Source organism: Lepus europaeus, chromosome 1 (genome assembly GCF_033115175.1).
Source record: "Lepus europaeus isolate LE1 chromosome 1, mLepTim1.pri, whole genome shotgun sequence".
NCBI classification, from domain to species: domain Eukaryota; kingdom Metazoa; phylum Chordata; class Mammalia; order Lagomorpha; family Leporidae; genus Lepus; species Lepus europaeus.
In genome coordinates this window covers 168,525,434-168,531,932 of record NC_084827.1, presented here as the reverse complement: position 1 = coordinate 168,531,932, position 6,499 = coordinate 168,525,434, and positions in this window count along the sequence as shown.

Sequence of the window (6,499 nt, the reverse complement as noted above, 5' to 3'; positions counted from 1 at the left end):
GGAGTCTGGGAAATGTCATTTGTAGAAGTCAGCCTCTTCAACATAGACTTGTTAGGTAGGAAGTCAGTTATGAGCTTATGTGTGTGTGACAGGCCTAAACAGAAGACATCTATATGCATCTGCATCTCAAAGTCATCCTAACAATGTTTCAGGGGAAGCCCAGATTTCGCATCCTGCCTGCCCTGCCCCCTTCTACCTGATAACCTGCCAGGTGGAGGCCCTCACCCCTCCTGCTTCCTGCCTGATAAATCTTCCACAATCTCCCAGGTGCAGCCCAGCATCTGCATCTCAAACACCCTGCTCCCTTCCTCAGGTCTGATAACATTTGCATCCATAAAGTCCTTTGTTTCAGACCTTCCACAGGAAGAAGCTTCTTAACATTTACATCCATTAAGTCTTTCTTTCCAGGTGGAAGCATGTGAAGACAAAGACCTACTTCTTTAAAAACCCCAGCCTAAATGCAGGCTGGGCACTCTCTCTCAGGTCCTGTCTGGAGAGGTGCCCATCCGTTTTTACGGATGTCCCTACCCTAATAAACTTTGCTACTTTTACCTCCCACTACTCTCTGTCTCACGCCTGAATTCTTTCTTGCGTGAAGACAAAAACCCTGCAATTTCTCCGGTAACAGACTGAGCAGGGTTAATGTAGAGAGGGGTGATTTGATAACAAGTAGGTAAATGACCAGCATAGTTCATTAGGCTTAAAGTATGAGAAACATGAAAAATAGAAAGTCAAGGCCATATCACAATGGTGACTCATTAATCTAACAAACTTTAATTCCTTCAAATGTAGGCCTTTTTTGTTAAATAATGATGATACTTATTACTACAATAAAACTATAATGTCCTCCATCAAGGAAGTCCAGCAAAAGACACAGGTATATAGAATCAGAGAAGGTGCTACAGGACAGACATTTAGAGATGAAGTCCAAGGTAAAGAACCTGAGTGAACAATAATTGCTGCTGTGCATAATAGGTGATTCCTGTATCACCAATAAAAGGTGTATTATTCTCACTTTAGAGATGCAAAGTTGGTAAAGATCTTACCTAACTGGCCAAAGATTTCTCTGTTAGTTAATGGTAAAGCTCTTTGGCTATAAAGGTCATGTTTTTTCCACTGTTAGGATAAAGTGATGCCCTTGATCACCTAGTTGGTAGTCAACAGTAGAAATCTAATAGACTTTGTCTTCTAACTCAGCAGCCCACCTCGGGAATCAATTCTTTCTGTTTACTTAGAGTCCATTCATTTCAAAAGATTGCTAAGATCTTCACCATCTCCACTTGAACCCACTCAAGTTCTGTCCTTAAAGTTTCATGGAAATTTCTAGTCATCTTATTTGACTAATTGTAGTATTTGAAACTAAACGTTGGTGTTTCCAAGGACTCTGTCCTGGTGCTTCTTTTTAATTTATATACACATTACCTCCCAGACTTCATTTACTCCCATGTGTTTAAGCAACACACACACACACATACACACACACATATTTCAGGAAAAAAGATTGTGTTTAGATACCAATTTTCAAAAATGGATAAAGGTGAGCTAAATTTGGAACTTAATTTGCTCATGTTAATTCCTTCAAGACTTATTACAACTAAGATGTTTTACATACATTTTGGACAAAAATCACAGAGAAGTAGATTTTTTTTCAATAAATTGAACTCATTTCTTTTTTGGGTCAGTCTCCTGCAGGTGTACAAGGTAAGAGTTACCTGTACTTTGTTCACAATGAACCATTCTGGGTGATGAATCACCTTCTCTGCTTGTAGGTCTACATTAGATATAAGTCCCCATTAGAAAGGTAATCTGAGGCCCAATAAAATGTCTAAAGAGCATACTTGAGCAAGCGGTGATTCATGACTTGGGTAGCTCCAAACCAGAAGTAGTTTAGGGGCTCCATCAAAGAGTGCCTCAGACAGGCATTTATAGAGTTAATGCAGAAGTAATAAAAGTGTGTGAAAATGGAATTAAAAGATAAGTTCTCTTGATAAAAAAATTTGAAGTTCATGCATAGTTTTTTCATAGTACATATTTCATCAAATTAAATAAAATGCCATCCTACAAGGAAAATACTGATTGGTTATAGTAATAAAGTAGACTTATTTGGCCTTATTAAAAAGTTTATTGAAAATTATTGAAAAGTTTCTAGTTATGTAAGTATGTTGACTGCTTGTGATTAATTGAGCTTAAGTTCTGTTTCTCTTTAATATAGGCACTTACAAAAAATAGTTCAAATTAAATTCTCATGTTTGCCATCTAGCAAGGTTAAGTTCATTTATCAGGCACTGGCATTGTGAGTAGCAGGTAAAGCCACTCCCTGAGACACTGGTATCCCCTATGGGTCCTGGTTCTTGTCCCAGCTGCTCCACTTCTTATCCAGATCTCCACTAGTGCTTGAGAAAAATAGTGGAGTATTTGAGCTCCTGCCACACATGTGAGAGACCCAGATGAAGCTCCTGTTTCTTGGTTTCAGCCTGGCCCAGCCCTGGCTATTGTGGCCATATGGACAGTAGACCAAAGAATGAAGATTCTCTCTCTCTCTCTCTCTCTCTCTCTCTCTCTCTCACTTTCTCTCCCTCTCTCCCTCTCTTTCTCCTTCTCTCTCTGTAACTCTAACTTTCAAATAAATAAATAAATTTTAAAAACAAAAAAGGCTCGTTCATCAGGCCCAATTAGCTTTGTATGCTCAGGGATACTTTAGAAGGCCAAAGACCTGGTTACATTTATTTGGCAAGGAAAGAGGGAGAGAGAGCTCTCCCATCCACTGGTTCAGTTCCCAAATGCCTGCAAAGGCTAGGGCTGTGCCAGGGGCCAGGCTGGAGCAGTCCAGGTTTCCCAATCCTGGTCCCCCATCACTGCTGCTTCCCAAGGGCTGCACTGGCAGAAAGCTAAAGTCAGTAGCAGGAGCCTGTAATTGAACCCAGATACTCCAATGTGGGATGTCAGCCCTTTACCACTAGACTAAATGCTTGCTCTCTGATTACATTTTCGAACAACTCTTTGTAGATGCCTCTAACTCACTTAATTCCAATTGTCCTACCATCTGGAGATCCAGGATAAACTTGGTTCCCTCCTTGCTTGCCAACCAGTGAGTGTCTGCTGATCCTGTCAAGGGCTGCGCCATATTTACCACAATAAACTTTTTTCTTTTTTAAGGTTTATTCATTGATTTGAAAGGCAGTTACAGAGAGCCAGAGGCAGAGAGAGAGAGAGAGAGGTCTTCCATCCACTGGTTCACTAATTCAAGTGGCCATCAGCTGTGCTGATCTGAAACCAGGAGCCAGGAGCTTCTGGGTCTCCCAAGTAGGTACAGGGGCCCAAGGACTTGGGGCATCTTCCACTGCTTTTCCAGGCCATAGCAGAGAGCTGGATTCAGAAATGGAGCAGCTGAGACTTGAACCAGTATGGGATGCCAGTACTGCGGGCGGCAGCTTTACCTGCTTAAGCCACAGTGCTGGCCCCAACCACCATAAACTTTTAACTCTCAAAGTTATATCTACAGTCCAGACCTCTCCACTATTTAGTGGTATATACAAAACCCTTACATCTTCATGTCTACTCAGCACTTGCACTTGGAAATCTAATAGGCATCTCAAGCTTCCTGTGTTCAAAACTAAACTCTTGTTCTCCCAAATCTACCCCTCCTGTGTCTTCCCAGCTTAGTAAATGGTCCTTCTTGCGGTTTCTCTGCTCACAAATCTTGGTGTCACTCTCAGCTTTTCTATTTCTTTTGTATGTTATATCCAACAAATCTCACTGGCTTCACCTTTCACATATGTCCAGAATCTGATGTCTTCACCCCACCACCAGTACCCTTAGACCTCATCAGTTATCAACTGCTTTCTTTCGTTAACTTCCTGACACCCTCGATTTCATTCTTACCATTTAATGTTAAAGGTAGGTTCAGCCAGAATTCTGCTTAAAACATGCCAATGGCTCCCCATCTTATTTAGAGTAAAAGCCAGTCTTTACAATAACCTCTGGGCTAGACATGGTCTGTCTTGTGATCTCTCTGTATCTTTCTCCGCAGCAACTCACTCTGTCTCAATCTCGTTGGCTATCTGATTATTCCTACAAAGCCTCATGCACATGGGCCAGTGTTGCAGCAGTCCAGAGCTTAACTATATGGGAGCCAGTTTGAGTCCCAGCTGCTCCACTTCTGATCCAGCTCCCTGCTAATGTGCCCAAGAAAGCAGCAGAAGATGGTCCAAGTAGTTGGGTCCCTGCCACCCACGTGGGAGATCTGGATGGAGTCCCAAGCTCCTGGCCTTAACTGTCTGAACTTGTCTCAGGTTATATTCTTCAGAAACAGATACCGAGACAGAAGTTGGCACACAGGGTACTTATTAGGACTCAATATTTGTGAAAGGAGGAGAAGGCCACAGGATTAAGCAGAAGTCAGCTGCAATCCAGGCCTGACAAAGCCTCATCCAGTCTAGAAGGGAGCCCGGGGTGAGGATTGCCCATCCATGCGTCCTGATGGTCAGGCTTTTGTATTCCTGACGTGTTCAGTTCCAGAGTGTGCAGCTGTCTGACAGGGGCACAGTGGTGGTCAGATCCTGAGGGTGCTGCACACTAGGACCCATCTGCTGGCCACCCTTCTTCCACGAAGGTGGAGCTGTACAGCTTATCTCTGTATCCACCACACCACCCTGTGGGAAATGCCACACCCTTCCCTGTGGAACTCTCCCCATTGCACTTCACACACTCTCATATACTAGGATTTATTTATTGCATTTGTGATCTAGTCCTTTGCTGGAAATGTAAGTTCCAATAGCATAGGGAGTTTTGTCTCTCCTCAGTATGCTCATAGCATGTATTTAATAAGCGGTTGTTGGGGCCACTTGCAATGCTGGCAACCCATATATTACAGTGCTGGTTCGAGTCCCAGTTGCTATACTTTTAATCCAGTTCCATGGTAATATTCCTAGGAAAGAAGTGGAAGATGAGTCAAGTACTTGGGAACCTCCCATCCATGTGGGAGACTTGGATGAGTTCTTGGCTTCAGCCTGGCCCAGGCTCAGCCTCAGCTCAGTTGTTGTAGCTATTTGTGGAGTGAACCAGTGGTAGAAGATCTTTCTTTTCTCTCTCTGTCTGCCTTTATTTATCATTCTGCTTTTCAAATAAATAAATAAATAAGTACATAAATCTTTAAAATGCCACATTTTTGATTTACAATATTTGTCACAATAAAAAATAAGAGGTCACATTAATTTTAGTAGTATTTTATCTTACTTGATATATCTAAAATACTATTTCTTTTAACTTTTATTTAGTAAATCTAAATTTCCAAAGTACAGTTTATGGATTACAATGGCTTTTTCCCCCCCATAACTTCCCTCCCACCTGCAACCCTTCCATCTCCCTCTCCCATTCCATTCACATCGATTCATCTAAAATAATATTTCAAAATGTAATCAATATAAAAATTATTAATGCCATATCTTACGTCTTAAAAATTTGGTATTCATTGTGTACTTACACCACATCTCAATTTGGAGTAAGCACATTTCAAGTGCTTAATAGTTGGGTGGACAGTCTAGCTCTAGTGCAATAATAATATAGTATATTTGGGGAAGGTAGAGACTGGAGTGGAGAAATCACTGGAGTCATTGGCTTTCTGTCTCCCTATCAGACTGATTAGCTTAGGAGCTGTTGCTATGCTCCATTCCAAACTACCAGGAACACACTTATGGTTGAACAAGTGTGCTGACTGCCTGTGGGAAGGAGACGGCACATTGTGAGAAGCCACAGGTGTCTGGGTAAGAAGATGCCAGAAAGGGCTTGATGGAGGATATGATTTTGTGTTGGGTGGTTTGGGGAGGGTTGAAGGAAGAAGGGTTTCCCTCTGGACTGGATGTTGTCAGGAAGTCGGGGCATTCAAATATTGGATATCTCAGTAAGAGAATCCAGACGGAGCAAGACTAGATAGAGGCTAAAAGCTGCAGTCGGTAAGGAAATGGGAGTCAGTGCCATTAGCAGGGTGAAGGGGTATCTGTGCACCCGTGGGGGGTGCCATTTTATGTTGTGGCTGTGCTGAGACACGACTATGGAGAGGTCTTGCCCGACGTCTAGATTCCATCAGCAGGAGCTGTGAGCACCCAGCCATCCCCTAGCCAACACTCACTCCTGGAGGACGGTTCCTGGAGTGCAACGGCTGCTTTTCTCTTTCTCATAGTGACGCACCCTTACGCAAATGACCGCACTTCTCTGTAGATCAGTTTTCTCTTATTTGCGTGGGAATACAAAAGCGCCACTTCTCCATCACACAACGGTGCCTTAGCACAGACGTAGAGCCGTAGCAGTATTTTCTGACAGCCCTGTTTGGGGGAGAATCCCTCGTCCCCCTCAACCGCCCAGCCCATACCCAAGTGAAAGACCTTACTTCTCCACTCTCATTTCTTTCCGATATTTCTCTGCAGGCGCCGTCTGCGCAGACAGACTTTTCCGCTGCGCGGCATCTCTAAGCAATACGGGCCGGGCGGCGGCAGTACTCGGG